Source organism: Peromyscus maniculatus, chromosome 23, assembly GCF_049852395.1.
Source record: "Peromyscus maniculatus bairdii isolate BWxNUB_F1_BW_parent chromosome 23, HU_Pman_BW_mat_3.1, whole genome shotgun sequence".
NCBI classification, from domain to species: domain Eukaryota; kingdom Metazoa; phylum Chordata; class Mammalia; order Rodentia; family Cricetidae; genus Peromyscus; species Peromyscus maniculatus.
Window position 1 is genome coordinate 54937975 of NC_134874.1, and position 18661 is coordinate 54956635.

The 18661-nt window shown below is 47.5% G+C and overlaps 1 protein-coding gene across 6 annotated transcripts in view; it reads left to right on the forward strand.

The window, feature by feature from the left end:
* Katnal1 (katanin catalytic subunit A1 like 1) overlaps nt 1-18661 on the forward strand; it is an 80558-nt gene that overhangs the window by 49655 nt on the left and 12242 nt on the right. The window lies entirely within an intron of this gene.

An 18661-nucleotide genomic window follows, 5' to 3' on the forward strand; every position in this document is an offset into this window, starting at 1 on the left:
AGCTATTTTTATTTTTTTCCTTTGTGATAAATCTATATGTAGTGAGAGGTGTATGTCTTGTGTATTATGATTGGATGAGTTCTCTGAAGTATGTCATCAGGTGAATCAGTGCAGTATTCTAGATAGGATGTGGGAACTTTCTGTCACCCAGAAGGCTTCTGGGTGCCTCCGCAGTTCACCTAAATCTCTGTTGCATAAGCAATTTGCCTCGTCCTCCGTCACCACAGACCGTTTCTCTCTTGCTAAGCTTAGTGTCAACAGTGTGGTGACAGCAGACAGTGTCTGGAGACACTCGTCCTGCAGAGCGTCTGAGATTTGCACCTGTGAGTGTCCCTGTCAGCATTTTCTTCTCCGTGTGATGGGGTCACTGTGTGCTGATTCCCTGCTGATGGGCCCAGGAGTTGCTTCTAGTTTTTGCTCTTCAGAGTAGAGCTATAAAGCTTGTACATATTTTTATGGATGACTGTGTTTAGGTCTCTGGATAGGATGAATAGGCAGATCAGTCGTTGGGGAGGTGTATGTTCAACTTTACAAGACTGGTGCTCTGCTCGCCTCTAATCAGGCACCTGTACTCACCTTTCTAAGAAAGACCCAGCCGTCCTCCAGAGTGACTGCGCATGCGCCGGTGCCCGTCATCGTCAGTGCACGGGAAGGTAGTGCCGCAGCCTGCCTGTAGCTGCTGTTGCCGGTGCCGCAGCCTGCCTGTAGCTGCTGTTGCCGGTGTTTCCGCTTGACTTGCTCTGCTCGGTGTAAAATGTGAAATGCATCTCGTTATGGTCAATCTCTGCTCCTCTGATGATGTACATCTTGAGCACCTTTTCAGGAACTTATGTAGTGTGTCTCTCATTTTATAATATTTAATGTAATATAAATATAAATATAAATTCCCTTTACTTATATTTTTATAATTTTTCCTTCCAGTTTGTAGTTTAGTTTCAATTTTCTTAATATTTCTTGATAGCCAAAGTATTTTAATTTGGCTTTAATTTGTAAAGACCTTTTACAAGGTTTTTTGTTTGGTTTTTTATTAATAGGGCTTCCTGTATCTTAGGAAGTATCTGCTTACCCCTAGGCTGTAAAGCTTTCTTCTTCTCTTTACTTCTATATTTAGCTCTGTGATTCTCCTTGAATTAATTGTATGCAGGGTAGTGGGTAGGCTTTTATTTTTCCGTGTGTATATTCAGTTCTCAGTTCATAGAAGTCTTAAAAACTGGCATCTTGCAGAGTATATTCCTGATAGTAATGGAGTTGAATTAGGAACTAACAATAAAATGTGTAGACTACCCCCAATATTTTACTACTGAACAAGTTAGCTCTGGATAATAGAAGAACCAAAGAAAATTGGAAAAATTGAAAATATTATCTTGGTAGAAAGAATACGTCACACTAACTATTGTGATATGAAGCCAACATAGTTGGTTTTTTTGGGGGTTTGTTTGTTTGTTTGTTTGTTTGTTTGTTTGTTTTTATTTTACAATACCATTCAGTTCTACATATCAGCCACGGGTTCCCCGATTCTCCCCCCTCCCACCCCCTCCCCTCACCCCCAGCCCACCCCCCATTCCCACCTCCTCCAGGGCAAATCCTCCCCCGAGGACTGAGATCAACCTGGTAGACTCAGTCCAGGCAGGTCCAGTCCCTTCCTCCCAGACTGAGCTAAGTGTCCCTGCATAAGCTCCAGGTTTCAAACAGCCAACTCATGTAATGAGCACAGGACTTGGTCCCACTGCCTAGTTGCCTCCCAAACTGATCAAGCCAATCAACTGTCACACCTATTCAGAGGGCCTGATCCAGCTGGGGGCCCCTCAGCCTTTGGTTCATAGTTCATGTGTTTCTATTCATTTGGCTATTTTTTTTCAATAATTGAGTAAAACCGAAATTTATTATAAGCCACAGTCGTCCTAGGGACCTCCATGCTATATATATAGCCTCCATGGTTCTATGGGTTGTTGTCTGATTGTTCTTTATTTTATATCTAGAATCCACTTATGAGTGAGTACATACCATGACTGTCTTTCTGGGTTTGAGTTACCTCACTCAGGATGATTTTTTTCTAGTTCCATCCATTTGCCTGCAAATTTCATGCTTTCATTGTTTTTCTCTGCTGAGTAGTACTCCATTGTGTATATGTACCACATTTTTTCCATCCATTCTTCCGTTGATGGGCATCTAGGTTGTTTCCAGGTTCTGGCTATTCCAAATAGTGCTGCTATGAACATAGTTGAGCATGTATATTTATGGTATGAATCAGCATTCCTTGGGTAGATGCCCAAGAGTGGGATGGCTGGGTCTTGAGGTAGTTCGATTCCTAATTTTCTGAGAAACCGCCATACTGATTTCCACAGTGGTTGTACAAGCTTACATTCCCACCAACAGTGGAGGAGTGTTCTCTTTGCTCCACATCCTCTCCAACATTGACTGTCATTGGTGTTTTTGATCGTAGCCATTCTGACAGGTGTAAGGTGGTATCTCAGAGTCATTTTGATTTGCATTTCTCTGATGATTAAGGATGTTGAACATTTCTTTAAATGTCTTTCAACCATTTGTGTTTATTGTTTTGTGAATTCTCTGTTTAGCTCTTTAGCCCACTTTTTTAATTGGACTGTTCAGTATTTTGATGTCTAGGTTCTTGAGTTCTTTATATACTGTGGAGATCAATCCTCTGTCAGATGTGGAGCTGGTGAAGATCTTTTCCCATTCTTTTGGCTGTCTTTTTGTCTTATGGACTGTGTCTTTTGCCCTGCAAAAGCTTCTCAGTTTCAAGAGGTTCCATTTATTAATTATTGTGCTCAGGGTCTGTGCTGTTGGTGTTTTATTTAGGAAATGGTCTCTGATGCCAATGCGTTCAAGAGTGCTTCCTACTTTCTTTTCTATTAAGTTTAGTGTAACTGGATTTATGTTCAGGTCTTTGATCCACTTGGACTTGAGTTTTGTGCATAGTGACAGATATGGATCTATTTGTAATCTTTTACATATTGAGATCCAGTTATGCCAGCGCCATTTGTTGAAGATACTTTCTTTTTTCCATTGTATAGTTTTGGCTCCTTTGTCAAAAACCAGGTGTTCATATGTGCATGGATTAATGTCAGGGTCTTCAATTCGATTCCATTGGTCCGTATGTCGGTTTTTATACCAGTACCAAGCTGTTTTTATTACTATAGCTCTATAGTAGAGTTTGAGGTCAGGGATGGTGATGCCTCCAAAGGTTGCTTTATTGTATAGGATTCTTTTAGCTATCCTGGGTCTTTTGTTTTTCCATATGAAGTTGAGTGTTTTTCTTTCCAAGTCTGTGAAGAATTGTGTTGGGATTTTGATGGGGATTGCATTGAATCTGTAGATTGCTTTTGGTAAGATTGCCATTTTTACTATGTTAATCCTACCTATCCATGAGCATGGGAGATCCTTCCATTTTCTGATATCTTCTTCAATTTCTTTCTTTAGAGATTTAAAGTTCTTATCAAAAAGGTCTTTCACTTGTTTAGTTAGTGTTATCCCAAGGTATTTTATATTATTTGTGGCTATTGTAAAGGGTGATGTTTCTCTGACTTCTTTCTCAGCCCTTTTATCATTTGTGTATAGGAGGGCTACTGATTTTTTTGAGTTGATCTTGTATCCTGCCACTTTACTGAAGGAGTTTATCAGCTGTAGAAGTTCCCTGGTAGAGTTTTTGGGGTCACTTATGTATACTATCATATCATCTGCAAATAGTGAAAGTTTGACTTCTTCCTTGCCAATTTGTATCCCTTTGATCTCCTTTTGTTGTCTTATTGCTCTAGCTAGAACTTCTAGTACTATATTGAATAAATATGGGGAGAGTGGACAGCCTTGTCTTGTTCCTGAATTTAGTGGTATCACTTTGAGTTTCTCTCCATTTAATTTGATGTTTGCTGTTGGCTTGCTATAAATTGCTTTTATTATGTTTAGAAATGTTCCTTGTATTCCTATTCTTTCTAAGACCTTTATCATGAAGGGGTGTTGGATTTTGTCAAAGGCTTTTTCAGCATCTAGGGAGATGATCATGTGGTTTTTTTCTTTCAGTTTGTTTATATGGTGTATTACATTGACTGATTTCCGTATGTTGAACCATCCTTGCATCCCTGGGATGAATCCTACTTGGTCGTGATGGATGATTGTTTTGATGTATTCTTGGATTCGGTTTGCCAATATTTTGTTGAGTATTTTTGCATCAATGTTCATGAGGGAGCTTGGTCTGTAGTTCTCTTTCTTTGTTGCATCTTTGTGTGGTTTGGGTATCAGGGTAATTGTAGCCTCATAAAAAGAGTTTGGTAGTGTTCCTTCTGTTTCTATTGTGTGGAACACTTTGAAGAGGATTGGTATTAGTTCTTCTTTGAAATTCTGGTAGAATTCTGCACTGAAACCATCTGGTCCTGGGCTTTTTTTGGTTGGGAGACTTCTGATGACTGTTTCTATTTCTTTAGGGGTTATTGGTCTATTTAAATGGTTAATCTGGTCTTGATTTAATTTTGGTATGTGGTATTTATCCAGAAAATTGTCCATTTCTTCCTGGTTTTCCATTTTTTGTGGAGTACAGGTTTTTGAAGTATGATCTGATGATTCTCTGGATTTCCTCATTGTCTGTTGTTATGTCTCCCTTTTCATTTCTGATTTTGTGAATTTGGGTGCTCTCTCTTTGCCTTTTGGTTAATTTGGCTAGGGGTTTGTCTATCTTGTTGATTTTTTTCAAAGAACCAACTCTTTGTTTCATTGATTTTTTTTGTATTATTCTCTTGTTTTCTATTTCGTTGATTTCAGCCCTCAATTTGATTATTTCCTGGCGTCTATTTCTCCTGGGTGAGTTTGTTTCTTTTTGTTCTAGAGCTTTCAGTTGTGCTGTTACTTCATTGGTATGGGATTTCTCAATCTTCTTTATGTGTGCATTTAAAGCTATGAATTTTCCTCTTAGCACTGCTTTCATAGTGTCCCATAAGTTTGGGTATGTTGTACTTTCATTTTCATTGACTTCTAGGAAATCTTTAATTTCTTTCTGTATTTCTTCCTTGACCCATTGATGTTTCATGTGGGCATTATTCAGTTTCCATGAGTTTGTGGGTTTTCTATAATTTTTGTTGTTGTTGAGGTCTAACTTTAAGGCATGGTTGTCTGATAAGATACAGGAGGTTATTCCAATTTTTTTGTATCTGTTGAGATTTGTTTTGTGGCCAAGCATGTGGTCAATTTTTGAGAAGGTTCCATGGGGTGCTGAGAAGAAGGTATATTCTTTTGTGTTAGGATGGAATATTCTGTAGATATCTATTAAGTCCATTTGAGTCATATCATCTGTTAGGTCTTTTATTTCTTTGTTAAGTTTCAGTCTGATAGATCTGTCTTTTGGTGAGAGTGGTGTGTTAAAATCTCCCACTACTAATGTGTGGGGTTTGAAGTGCATTTTAAACTTTATTAGTGTTTCTTTTATGAATGTGGGTGCTTTTGTATTTGGAGCATAAATGTTTAAAATCGAGACTTCATCTTCTTGGATTTTTCCCGTGATAAACATGTAATGTCCATCCTGATCTCATTTGATTGATTTTAGTTTGAAGTCTATTTTATTAGATATTAGGATAGCTACACCAGCTTGTTTCTTAGGTCCATTTGCTTGGAAAGACTTTTCCCAGCCCTTTACTAGGAGGTAGTGTCTGTCTTTGAAGTTAAGGTGTGTTTCTTGTATGCAGCAGATGGATGGGTCCTGTTTTCTTATCCATTCTGTTAGCCTGTGTCTTTTTATAGGTGAGTTGAGACCATTGATGTTGATGGATATTAATGACCAGTGATTGTTAATTCCTGTTATTTTTTGTGGTTGTGTTGTCCTTCTGTGGTGTATGTTGGTGTGGGATTATCTATTGCTTGATTTTTCATGGATGTGTTTAGCTTCTTTGGGTTGGATTTTCCCTTCTAGTGCTTTATGTAGGGCTGGGTTTGTGGACAGGTATTGATTAAATCTGGTTTTATCCTGGAATATTTTGTTTACTCCGCCTATGTTGATTGAGAGTTTTGCTGGGTATAATAGTCTGAGTTGGCATCCGTGGTCTCTTAGTGTCTGCATAAGATTTGTCCATGATCTTCTAGCTTTCATAGTCTCTATTGAGTAGTCTGGTGTTATTCTGATGGGTTTGCCTTTATATGTTACTTGGTCTTTTTCCTTTGTGGCTCTTAATATTTTTTCTTTGTTCTGTGTGTTTAGTGTTTTGATTATTATGTGGCGAGGGGATTTTTTTTTTTTTTTTGGATCCAGCCTATTCGGTGTTCTGTAAGCTTCTTGTATCTTCATAGATATTTCTTTCTTTAGGTTAGGAAAGTTTTCTTCTATGATTTTGTTGAATATATTTCCTGTGCCTTTGAGTTGGTATTCTTCTCCTTCTTCTATCCCTATTATTCTTAGGTTTGGTCTTTTCGTGGTGTCCCAAATTTCCTGGACGTTTTGTGTTACAACTTTTTTGTCTTTAGTGTTTTCTTTGACTGATGAATCTATTTTCTCTATTGTGTCTTCAGTGTCAGAGATTCTCTGTTCCATCTCTTGCAATCGGTTGGTTATGCTTGTTTCTGTAGTTCCTGTTTGTTTAGTCAGGATTTCTATTTCCAGCATTCCCTCAGCATGTGTTTTCTTTATTGTCTCAAATTCATTTTTCAGATCTTGGAATGTTTCTTTCATCTGTTTAATTGCTTTTTCTTGGCTTTCTTTGATTTCTTCCCATTTTTTGTTCATTCTTTTCTTCCATTTCTTTAAGGGAGTTTTTTATTTCCTCTTTAATGGAGTTTTTCATTACCTCTGTAAGGGAATTTTTTATTTCCTCTTTAAGGGAATGTTTTATTTCTTCTTTAAGGGCCTCTATCATCTTCTTAAAGTTGTTTTTTAGGGTTGATTTCTTCTGTCTTGGTATGTTTAGGTCTTGCAGGTGTAGAATCACTAGGTTCTGATGTTGCCATATAGGTCTTTATGTTGTTGCCTGTATTTTTGCACTGGCGTCTACTCATCTCTTCCTCTGCTCGGTGCAGGTGGTGTCTGTGTCTGAGAGTGCCTTCCTTGTTCTAATTTTTAGTCTTGGTTCAGTAGGAGTTCTTGGTTAAATTGGTGCTATTGGGCTGTTTCTTCAGGGGCAGCTGATCTCAGTCGGTGAAGTATATACTTATGATTTTGGTGATCTGGTTTGGCAGTGCCTTCTTCTGTGTTCCCAGGTCACATTTTGTTCATTTGTCAACTCCTCAGCTGATCTTGTTTCTTCAGACTTCAAACTGTAGGGATCTGAATCCTCTCCCGGATGGATTTCAGCTGAGTGAGGTAGTCTCACCAACACCTCCAAGTTGTTGGGTTTCACAGGATCAGCAGCTGGGCCCTAGGTTGTCCTCAGATGGAGTGTTCAGATTCGTTCTGGTTCCGACCCACGGAGATAGCTTCTTCCCCAGGTGTTGGGGTTAGAGGTGTCCCTGCCTCTGTGGGTGGCCGCAGCTGAGCCTGTATGTCCCTGGCGGCTGCCACCGCGGGCCTACCTGCCTCTGCTTGTCGCTGCTGCAGTACCTGTCTACCTTTGCCGGCTGCCGAGGGGCCTGTATGTCCCTGTCATCCGCTGCCGCTGGGCTTATCTACCTCTGTGGGCCACTGCCAGGCCTGTATCGTAGTTGTTTTAAGGTCTGTAAATGTGTGTGTTAAAAAGTTTGAGTAGATCTATGTTAGCCTTTGAAACAGAAATTAGTCTCAGTACGCAGGGAAAATAAATTAGAAAAATGTAAGTGAAATATGAAATAGAATATTAACAAAGCAAATGTTTGTTTTTTTAAATGAATGTTGACAAATCTCTAGAGGAACAATGAAGAACAACAGAGCACAGTTACCAGCGTTAGGCATGAAGGAGTCATCACAACGGATCTTACAGACAGCAATGGAAATGCAGTAAGGCCAGGTGATGTCAGCTGAGTGAAAGTGGACCCTGCCTGAGTGATCTTCAGTGCAGGAGACCAGGGGAGTCACTGGGGGTGGAAGAGTCACAGCATTTGCACTTAAAGAAGAAAGGCTTCAACTCAGTCCTCGAATTCTGCTTTCAGAAAAGGAGAAAGTTAAAGAATAATCTACCTGCACCACAGTCTAGTAAGCCGGAAATCAGTGCCCTGGGCAGTTTTCCTGAAGGCCGAGTATTAGACACACATGCTCCGCTCCTCTCTCTCCTCCCTGAGGAGCTGTGCAGGCGTTTCTTCAAGGTGCCAGAGGTCTGGTGCCGCAGCAGCTGCCGAGTTCTGTTTGGCAGCCCTCAGGCCAAGGTGTGCCCATTCCTCCTCTGTGCCTGGAGCCTGGGCCAGCACAGTCAAGTCCTCTGGCTGTGCTGGGAAGCTGGAATATGGGGCACACACCTCCCTCTTCTCATTCCCTCCCAAGGGGAGCTGCAAGTTGGCCTTCTTCTCCTGGTCTCTAGGAGCTGTTAGCTTGGGGAAGAACTGATTGCAGAGCCAGGCGGCATTTCTCACCCATTTCCGTGAAGTGCACACTCCAGGCGAACCTGTTCAGTGGCTTGCTAGCTGGCTTCTGAGCCGTGGTCAACAGAAGGAACAGATCTGGGGCCTCTTCCCAGTGCTGCTGGCACTCCCAGCCTCTGTTGTTACGAGATGTCAGCTGTCACTCATATCACTGTCCCCTTGCATGCTGAGGTGTGTCTTTCCCTCTCTGGTTAATTCTTTGCTTTTTTTTTTTTTTTTTTTTTTTTTTTTTTTTTTTTTTATGGTTTTTCGAGACAGGGTTTCTCTTGTGTAGCTTTGCGCCTTTCCTGGAGCTCACTTGGTAGCCCAGGCTGGCCTCGAACTCACAGAGATCCGCCTGGCTCTGCCTCCCGAGTGCTGGGATTAAAGGCGTGCGCCACCAACGCCCGGCTAATTCTTTGCTTTTAAAAACCAGTTTTCCTGAGGAAAAGCTTAGACACAGGAGACTTTATCCACATAAGATTCTGAGCTATGGCAGCTGTATACCACTGTGCGACCACACACCAGGAGCAAATGCACCTTGTCCTCCTGAAGAGACTTCTGGAACCCTTCCCAGTCTGCCTGCCTCCCCCTGCCTGAGCTGTGTGTCCTTTGTTTGTTTCACAGACTGTCCTCCCCACTGACATCAGACTGTCCTCCTCCTCACTGACATCAGACTGTCCTCCTCCTCACTGACATCAGACTGTCCTCCCCACTGACGTCAGACTGTCCTCCTCCTCCCCACTGACATCAGACTGTCCTCCTCCTCCCCACTGACATCAGACTGTCCTCCTCCTCCTCCTCACTGACATCAGACTGTCCTCCTCCTCCTCACTAACATCAGACTGTCCTCCTCCTCCTCCCCACTGACATCAGACTGTCCTCCTCCTCCTCACTAACATCAGACTGTCCTCCTCCTCCTCACTGACATCAGACTGTCCTCCTCCTCACTGACATCAGACTGTCCTCCTCCTCCTCCTCACTAACATCAGACTGTCCTCCTCCTCCTCACTGACATCAGACTGTCCTCCTCCCCACTGACATCAGACTGTCCTCCTCGTCCTCCCCACTGACATCAGACTGTCCTCCTCGTCCTCCTCACTGACATCAGACTGTCCTCCTCCTCCTCACTGACATCAGACTGTCCTCCTCCTCCCCACTGACATCAGACTGTCCTCCTCCTCCTCACTGACATCAGACTGTCCTCCTCCTCACTGACATCAGACTGTCCTCCTCCTCCTCCTCACTGACATCAGACTGTCCTCCTCCTCACTGACATCAGACTGTCCTCCTCCTCCCCACTGACATCAGACTGTCCTCCTCCTCCTCCCCACTGACATCAGACTGTCCTCCTCCTCCCCGCTGACATCAGACTGTCCTCCTCCTCCCCGCTGACATCAGACTGTCCTCCTCCTCCTCACTGACATCAGACTGTCCTCCTCCTCCTCACTGACATCAGACTGTCCTCCTCCTCCTCCTCACTGACGTCAGACTGTCCTCCTCCTCCTCACTGACATCAGACTGTCCTCCTCCTCACTGACATCAGACTGTCCTCCTCCTCCTCACTGACATCAGACTGTCCTCCTCCTCCTCACTGACATCAGACTGTCCTCCTCCTCCTCCCCACTGACGTCAGACTGTCCTCCTCCTCCTCCTCACTGACATCAGACTGTCCTCCTCCTCCTCCTCACTGACATCAGACTGTCCTCCTCCTCCTCACTGACATCAGACTGTCCTCCTCCTCCTCCTCACTGACATCAGACTGTCCTCCTCCTCCTCCTCACTGACATCAGACTGTCCTCCTCCTCCTCACTAACATCAGACTGTCCTCCTCCTCCTCCTCACTGACATCAGACTGTCCTCCTCCTCACTGACATCAGACTGTCCTCCTCCTCCTCCTCACTGACATCAGACTGTCCTCCTCCTCCTCACTAACATCAGACTGTCCTCCTCCTCCTCACTGACATCAGACTGTCCTCCTCCTCACTGACATCAGACTGTCCTCCTCCTCCTCACTGACATCAGACTGTCCTCCTCACTGACATCAGACTGTCCTCCTCCTCACTGACATCAGACTGTCCTCCTCCTCCCCACTGACATCAGACTGTCCTCCTCCTCCTCCCCACTGACATCAGACTGTCCTCCTCCTCCCCGCTGACATCAGACTGTCCTCCTCCTCCCCACTGACATCAGACTGTCCTCCTCCTCCTCACTGACATCAGACTGTCCTCCTCCTCCCCACTGACATCAGACTGTCCTCCTCCTCCCCACTGACATCAGACTGTCCTCCTCCTCCTCACTGACATCAGACTGTCCTCCTCCTCCTCCCCACTGACGTCAGACTGTCCTCCTCCTCACTGACATCAGACTGTCCTCCTCCTCCCCACTGACATCAGACTGTCCTCCTCCTCCTCCCCACTGACATCAGACTGTCCTCCTCCTCCCCACTGACATCAGACTGTCCCTCTCCTCCTCACTGACATCAGACTGTCCTCCTCCCCACTGACATCAGACTGTCCTCCTCCTCCTCACTGACATCAGACTGTCCTCCTCCTCACTGACATCAGACTGTCCTCCTCCTCCTCACTGACATCAGACTGTCCTCCTCCTCCTCCCCACTGACATCAGACTGTCCTCCTCCTCCTCCTCACTGACGTCAGACTGTCCTCCTCCTCCTCACTGACATCAGACTGTCCTCCTCCTCCCCACTGACGTCAGACTGTCCTCCTCCCCACTGACATCAGACTGTCCTCCTCCTCCCCGCTGACATCAGACTGTCCTCCTCCTCCTCACTGACATCAGACTGTCCTCCTCCTCCTCCCCACTGACGTCAGACTGTCCTCCTCCTCCTCCTCACTGACATCAGACTGTCCTCCTCCTCCCCACTGACATCAGACTGTCCTCCTCCTCCTCACTGACATCAGACTGTCCTCCTCCTCCTCCCCACTGACGTCAGACTGTCCTCCTCCTCCTCCTCACTGACATCAGACTGTCCTCCTCCTCCCCACTGACATCAGACTGTCCTCCTCCTCCTCACTGACATCAGACTGTCCTCCTCCTCACTGACGTCAGACTGTCCTCCTCCTCACTGACATCAGACTGTCCTCCTCCTCCCCACTGACATCAGACTGTCCTCCTCCTCCTCCCCACTGACATCAGACTGTCCTCCTCCTCCCCACTGACATCAGACTGTCCCTCTCCTCCTCACTGACATCAGACTGTCCTCCTCCCCACTGACATCAGACTGTCCTCCTCCTCCTCACTGACATCAGACTGTCCTCCTCCTCACTGACATCAGACTGTCCTCCTCCTCACTGACATCAGACTGTCCTCCTCCTCCTCCTCACTGACGTCAGACTGTCCTCCTCCTCCTCCTCACTGACGTCAGACTGTCCTCCTCCTCCTCACTGACATCAGACTGTCCTCCTCCTCCTCCTCACTGACATCAGACTGTCCTCCTCCTCCTCCTCACTGACGTCAGACTGTCCTCCTCCTCCTCACTGACATCAGACTGTCCTCCTCCTCCTCACTGACATCAGACTGTCCTCCTCCTCCTCCCCACTAACATCAGACTGTCCTCCTCCTCCTCACTAACATCAGACTGTCCTCCTCCTCCTCACTGACATCAGACTGTCCTCCTCCTCCTCACTGACATCAGACTGTCCTCCTCCTCCTCACTGACATCAGACTGTCCTCCTCCTCCCCACTGACATCAGACTGTCCTCCTCCTCACTGACATCAGACTGTCCTCCTCCTCCTCCCCACTGACGTCAGACTGTCCTCCTCCTCCTCCCCACTGACATCAGACTGTCCTCCTCCTCACTGACATCAGACTGTCCTCCTCCTCACTGACATCAGACTGTCCTCCTCCTCCTCCTCACTGACATCAGACTGTCCTCCTCCTCACTGACATCAGACTGTCCTCCTCCTCCCCACTAACATCAGACTGTCCTCCTCCTCCTCCTCACTGACATCAGACTGTCCTCCTCCTCCTCACTGACATCAGACTGTCCTCCTCCTCCTCCTCACTGACATCAGACTGTCCTCCTCCTCCTCCTCACTGACATCAGACTGTCCTCCTCCTCCTCACTGACATCAGACTGTCCTCCTCCTCCCCACTGACATCAGACTGTCCTCCTCCCCACTAACATCAGACTGTCCTCCTCCTCCTCACTGACATCAGACTGTCCTCCTCCTCCTCACTGACATCAGACTGTCCTCCTCCTCCTCACTGACATCAGACTGTCCTCCTCCTCCCCACTAACATCAGACTGTCCTCCTCCTCCTCACTGACATCAGACTGTCCTCCTCCTCCTCACTGACATCAGACTGTCCTCCTCCTCCTCACTGACATCAGACTGTCCTCCTCCTCCTCACTAACATCAGACTGTCCTCCTCCTCCTCCTCACTGACATCAGACTGTCCTCCTCCTCCCCACTGACATCAGACTGTCCTCCTCCCCACTGACATCAGACTGTCCTCCTCCTCCTCACTGACATCAGACTGTCCTCCTCCTCACTGACATCAGACTGTCCTCCTCCTCCTCACTGACATCAGACTGTCCTCCTCCTCCTCACTGACAACAGACTGTCCTCCTCCTCCTCACTGACATCAGACTGTCCTCCTCCTCCTCCTCACTGACATCAGACTGTCCTCCTCCTCCTCCTCACTGACATCAGACTGTCCTCCTCCTCCTCCCCACTGACATCAGACTGTCCTCCTCCTCCTCACTAACATCAGACTGTCCTCCTCCTCCTCACTGACATCAGACTGTCCTCCTCCCCACTGACATCAGACTGTCCTCCTCCTCCTCCTCACTGACATCAGACTGTCCTCCTCCTCCTCCTCACTGACATCAGACTGTCCTCCTCCTCCTCCTCACTGACATCAGACTGTCCTCCTCCTCCTCCTCACTGACATCAGACTGTCCTCCTCCTCCTCCTCACTGACGTCAGACTGTCCTCCTCCTCCTCACTGACATCAGACTGTCCTCCTCCTCACTGACATCAGACTGTCCTCCTCCTCCTCCTCACTGACATCAGACTGTCCTCCTCCTCCCCACTGACATCAGACTGTCCTCCTCCTCCTCACTGACATCAGACTGTCCTCCTCACTGACATCAGACTGTCCTCCTCCTCCTCACTGACATCAGACTGTCCTCCTCCTCACTGACATCAGACTGTCCTCCTCCTCCCCATTGACATCAGACTGTCCTCCTCCTCCTCACTGACATCAGACTGTCCTCCTCCTCACTGACATCAGACTGTCCTCCTCCTCCCCATTGACATCAGACTGTCCTCCTCCTCCTCACTGACATCAGACTGTCCTCCTCCTCACTGACATCAGACTGTCCTCCTCCTCCCCATTGACATCAGACTGTCCTCCTCCTCCTCACTGACATCAGACTGTCCTCCTCCTCCTCACTGACATCAGACTGTCCTCCTCCTCCTCACTGACATCAGACTGTCCTCCTCCTCCTCCTCACTGACATCAGACTGTCCTCCTCCTCCCCACTGACATCAGACTGTCCTCCTCCTCCCCACTGACATCAGACTGTCCTCCTCCTCCTCCCCACTGACATCAGACTGTCCTCCTCCTCACTGACATCAGACTGTCCTCCTCCTCACTGACATCAGACTGTCCTCCTCCTCCTCCTCACTGACATCAGACTGTCCTCCTCCTCCTCACTGACATCAGACTGTCCTCCTCCTCCCCACTGACATCAGACTGTCCTCCTCCTCCTCCCCACTGACATCAGACTGTCCTCCTCCTCACTGACATCAGACTGTCCTCCTCCTCACTGACATCAGACTGTCCTCCTCCTCCTCCTCACTGACATCAGACTGTCCTCCTCCTCCCCACTGACATCAGACTGTCCTCCTCCTCACTGACATCAGACTGTCCTCCTCCTCACTGACATCAGACTGTCCTCCTCCTCCCCACTAACATCAGACTGTCCTCCTCCTCCTCCTCACTGACATCAGACTGTCCTCCTCCTCACTGACATCAGACTGTCCTCCTCCTCCTCACTGACATCAGACTGTCCTCCTCCTCCCCACTGACATCAGACTGTCCTCCTCCTCCCCACTGACATCAGACTGTCCTCCTCCTCCTCCTCACTGACATCAGACTGTCCTCCTCCTCCCCACTGACATCAGACTGTCCTCCTCCTCCCCACTGACATCAGACTGTCCTCCTCCTCCTCACTGACATCAGACTGTCCTCCTCCTCCTCACTGACATCAGACTGTCCTCCTCCTCCTCCCACTGACGTCAGACTGTCCTCCTCCTCACTGACATCAGACTGTCCTCCTCCTCCTCACTGACATCAGACTGTCCTCCTCCTCCTCCTCACTGACATCAGACTGTCCTCCTCCTCCTCACTGACATCAGACTGTCCTCCTCCTCCCCACTAACATCAGACTGTCCTCCTCCTCCTCACTGACATCAGACTGTCCTCCTCCTCCTCACTGACATCAGACTGTCCTCCTCCTCCTCCTCACTGACATCAGACTGTCCTCCTCCTCCCCACTGACATCAGACTGTCCTCCTCCTCCTCACTGACATCAGACTGTCCTCCTCACTGACATCAGACTGTCCTCCTCCTCCTCACTGACATCAGACTGTCCTCCTCCTCACTGACATCAGACTGTCCTCCTCCTCCTCCTCACTGACATCAGACTGTCCTCCTCCTCCCCACTGACATCAGACTGTCCTCCTCCTCCTCCTCACTGACATCAGACTGTCCTCCTCCTCCTCACTGACATCAGACTGTCCTCCTCCTCCTCACTGACATCAGACTGTCCTCCTCCTCACTGACATCAGACTGTCCTCCTCCTCCTCCCCACTGACGTCAGACTGTCCTCCTCCTCACTGACATCAGACTGTCCTCCTCCTCCCCACTGACATCAGACTGTCCTCCTCCTCACTGACATCAGACTGTCCTCCTCCTCCCCACTGACATCAGACTGTCCTCCTCCTCCTCACTGACATCAGACTGTCCTCCTCCTCCTCACTGACATCAGACTGTCCTCCTCCTCACTGACATCAGACTGTCCTCCTCCTCCTCCTCACTGACATCAGACTGTCCTCCTCCTCCTCCTCACTGACATCAGACTGTCCTCCTCCTCCTCACTGACATCAGACTGTCCTCCTCCCCACTGACATCAGACTGTCCTCCTCCTCCTCACTGACATCAGACTGTCTCCTCCTCCTCCTCACTGACATCAGACTGTCCTCCTCCTCACTGACATCAGACTGTCCTCCTCCTCCCCACTGACATCAGACTGTCCTCCTCCCCACTGACATCAGACTGTCCTCCTCCTCCTCACTGACGTCATCTGTTGTGGTGGTATTGTGTTCACCAAAATATTGTGTACCTTAATAAACTTACCTGGGGTCAGAGAACAGACAAGCCACTAGTTAGTCAGTGATAGCACACGCCTTTAATCCTAGCATTCCAGAGATAGAAATCCCTCTGGATCTCTGTGAGTTCAAGGCCACATTGGAAATAGCCAAGCATGGTGACACACGCCTTTAATCCCAGAAAGCCAGCCTTTAATCCCAGGGAGTGGTGGTAGAAAGTAGAAAGATATATAAGGCGTGAGGACCAGAAACTAGAGGCATTTGGCTGGTTAGGCATTTGGCTGGTTAAGCATGTGGCTGGTTAAGCTTCAGGCTTTTGAGCAGCAGTTCAGCTGAAATTCATTGGGATGAGGACACAGAAGCTTCCAGTCGGAGGAAACAGGACCAGCTGAGGAATTGGCAAGGTGAGATAGCTGTGGTTTGTTCTGTCTCTCTGATCTACCAGCATGGACCCCAATAACTCGCCTCGGGTTTGATTTTATTAATAAGAACTTTTAAGGTTCCTGCAACAATCTGTCTTTGGCTTTTGGCCATCGTGAATGAGGCGCTGTGAGCATGGGTGGTTGGGTGGTCGTGTGGCAGATGGTCTAGCCTCTGCTGCATCAGTGCCGAGTCGTGACGTGGTGGCACAGGTTTTGCTGTAGCAACGACTGTTGTTAATTTGGTGCCTTTGTGTTTCAGTAGTGGCCGTACGTGGGTTCCTCTTTGTTATTCTGCATGTGTGTTGGACATGGCGGTCCTCCGGTGACCGTCACTGGGCCACTCTTGTTCCTTCTGACCGCTTTTCCTGATAGCCCCCTCTGTCTTTGTTCACGGACCCTTTCCTCTGCCATCTCTTTTCTACTTAAAATCTGTCGTGTGGATTTCCATTTTGGGTTTATTTTGCACATCTTTCATTTCCAGTTGAAATAGTTTCTGTTCTTTTGCTGGGGTTCTTCATTGCTGACTCATTCCCTTTTGTCTCTCTTGGCCTTTAATTCTTGCAATTCTTTCCCGCATTGGTTGGGTGGTCTGTGTCTAGGAATAGAGTGTGGCAGAAGTGCTGCTAAGGAATTCTAAACCTCGCTTCATGACTTCCCCCCATGAGGGCGTTGGCCATGACATGAGGTCACTCAGGCAGCCCTGGCGAAGCCCACATGGGAACAGCCATCACTTGCCAGCTCTGTCCCCGTGAGCTCTAGCTGTCAACTTGACACAGCCTAGAGTCACCTGAGAAGGGTGTCTTCTTAACAGCAGACTGGCCCGTGAGCATGTCCATGGGGAATCGTCTTGATTATTAGTGGATGTAGGGCCTAGTCTACTGTGGGTGGCACCATCCCTATGCAGTTGGACCAGGACTGTATAGGAGAGCTAGCTAAGGGTGAGCCTGGGAGCCAACATGTTTCTGCTGAACTTTCCGGGCTGTGAGTTGCTGGTCAGAGATAATGCTTCATGGAGTAATGAGCAGTCCTGCCTTCAGCTTCCTGCTTGACTTCCTGCTCTGACTTTGCTCAGTGATGACTGTGACCTGCAAATGTGAGCCAGATAAACCCATTCTTCTGAGACATCACTTTTGGTCAGGATGTTTATCACAGCAACAGAAAGCAGCTAGGTCGTCTTCTCTTAGGGTTATACAAAGAAAAAGAACCCAGAGAGTGTATTGGGGTACTGTGTGTTGGGGGCGTGGAAGAGAGAGAAGAGGAGACAGGAAGAGAAAGAGATACCGATGGATGGAATCATTTTAGGGTATGGCTCATGTGATCACGGAGCCTGGCAAGTCCACAGTGTGCAGGCTGAGCTGTCACATTAGAGACCCAGGAAGAGCTGATGTCACAGACACTTGAGCTAGAAAGCTGCCTGCCTCCAGGTTCCTTTTTCCTGGGAGAGGCCGATGTTTTAAGCTATATAGACCCTCAGCTGATCAGGTGAGGCCAGCCACATTGTGGGGCAGTGGTCTGCCATCCTCAAAGTCTGCTAATTTAAATACTGAGCTCCAGAATAAAGTTTGACACAAGAGTCGGGCACTGTGCCCCGGCCAAGTTGAACAAATGAAGTTGTCAGCACAAACCCCAAGCCAAACCTTTCCAGATAAGCTGCTTCCAGATTCTGATTCACAGAAACTGTGGGAATAAAGCATTCTTTTAAACCTCAGAACTTTAATGTTCTCTCGAAATAGCTTGCCACCTCTCACTTTATGTTAGCCCCTTCTGACCTTTAGACCACCTGTTTCTGTTGTCTGGTTTTTCTTTTTCTTGATTTATGTGCATTTTCTGTTTATTAGTATGTCAGTGAGTTATATCATACACTCTATAATGTAGGGAGTTGGGTATTGGTTTCCTATAAAGGATGTTCCTGCAGGCACTCAGAGGCAAAACTCAGAAAAACCCATCTTAAAATTCTTGGAGCTGAGCCGGGCGGTGGTGGCGCACGCCTTTAATCCCAGCACTCGGGAGGCAGAGGCAGGCGGATCTCTGTGAGTTCGAGGCCAGCCTGGGCTACCAAGTGAGTTCCAGGAAAGGCACAAAGCTACACAGAGAAACCCTGTCTCGAAAAACCAAAAAAAAAAAAAAAAAAAAAAAAAAAAAAAAAAAAAAATTATTGGAGCTGCAAAGAGGGCCAGTGGCTAAGAGCACTGGCTGCTTTTGGAGAGGCCCCACACCAACATTTGTGACGTGAGTCCCAGGGGATCCAGTGCCATCTCTGGCATCCACGGGGTGCACAGCCATACAGGCGGGTAACCCCCCACATGAAAATACCTGGTCTCGTGTTTTCATCGACGTTTAGAGATGTTTACCAGAGGAGGGCTGGGCTGGCATCGGTTAGTCTCTGTGGCTGGAAAGGGAAGCCTGGCCCATGAA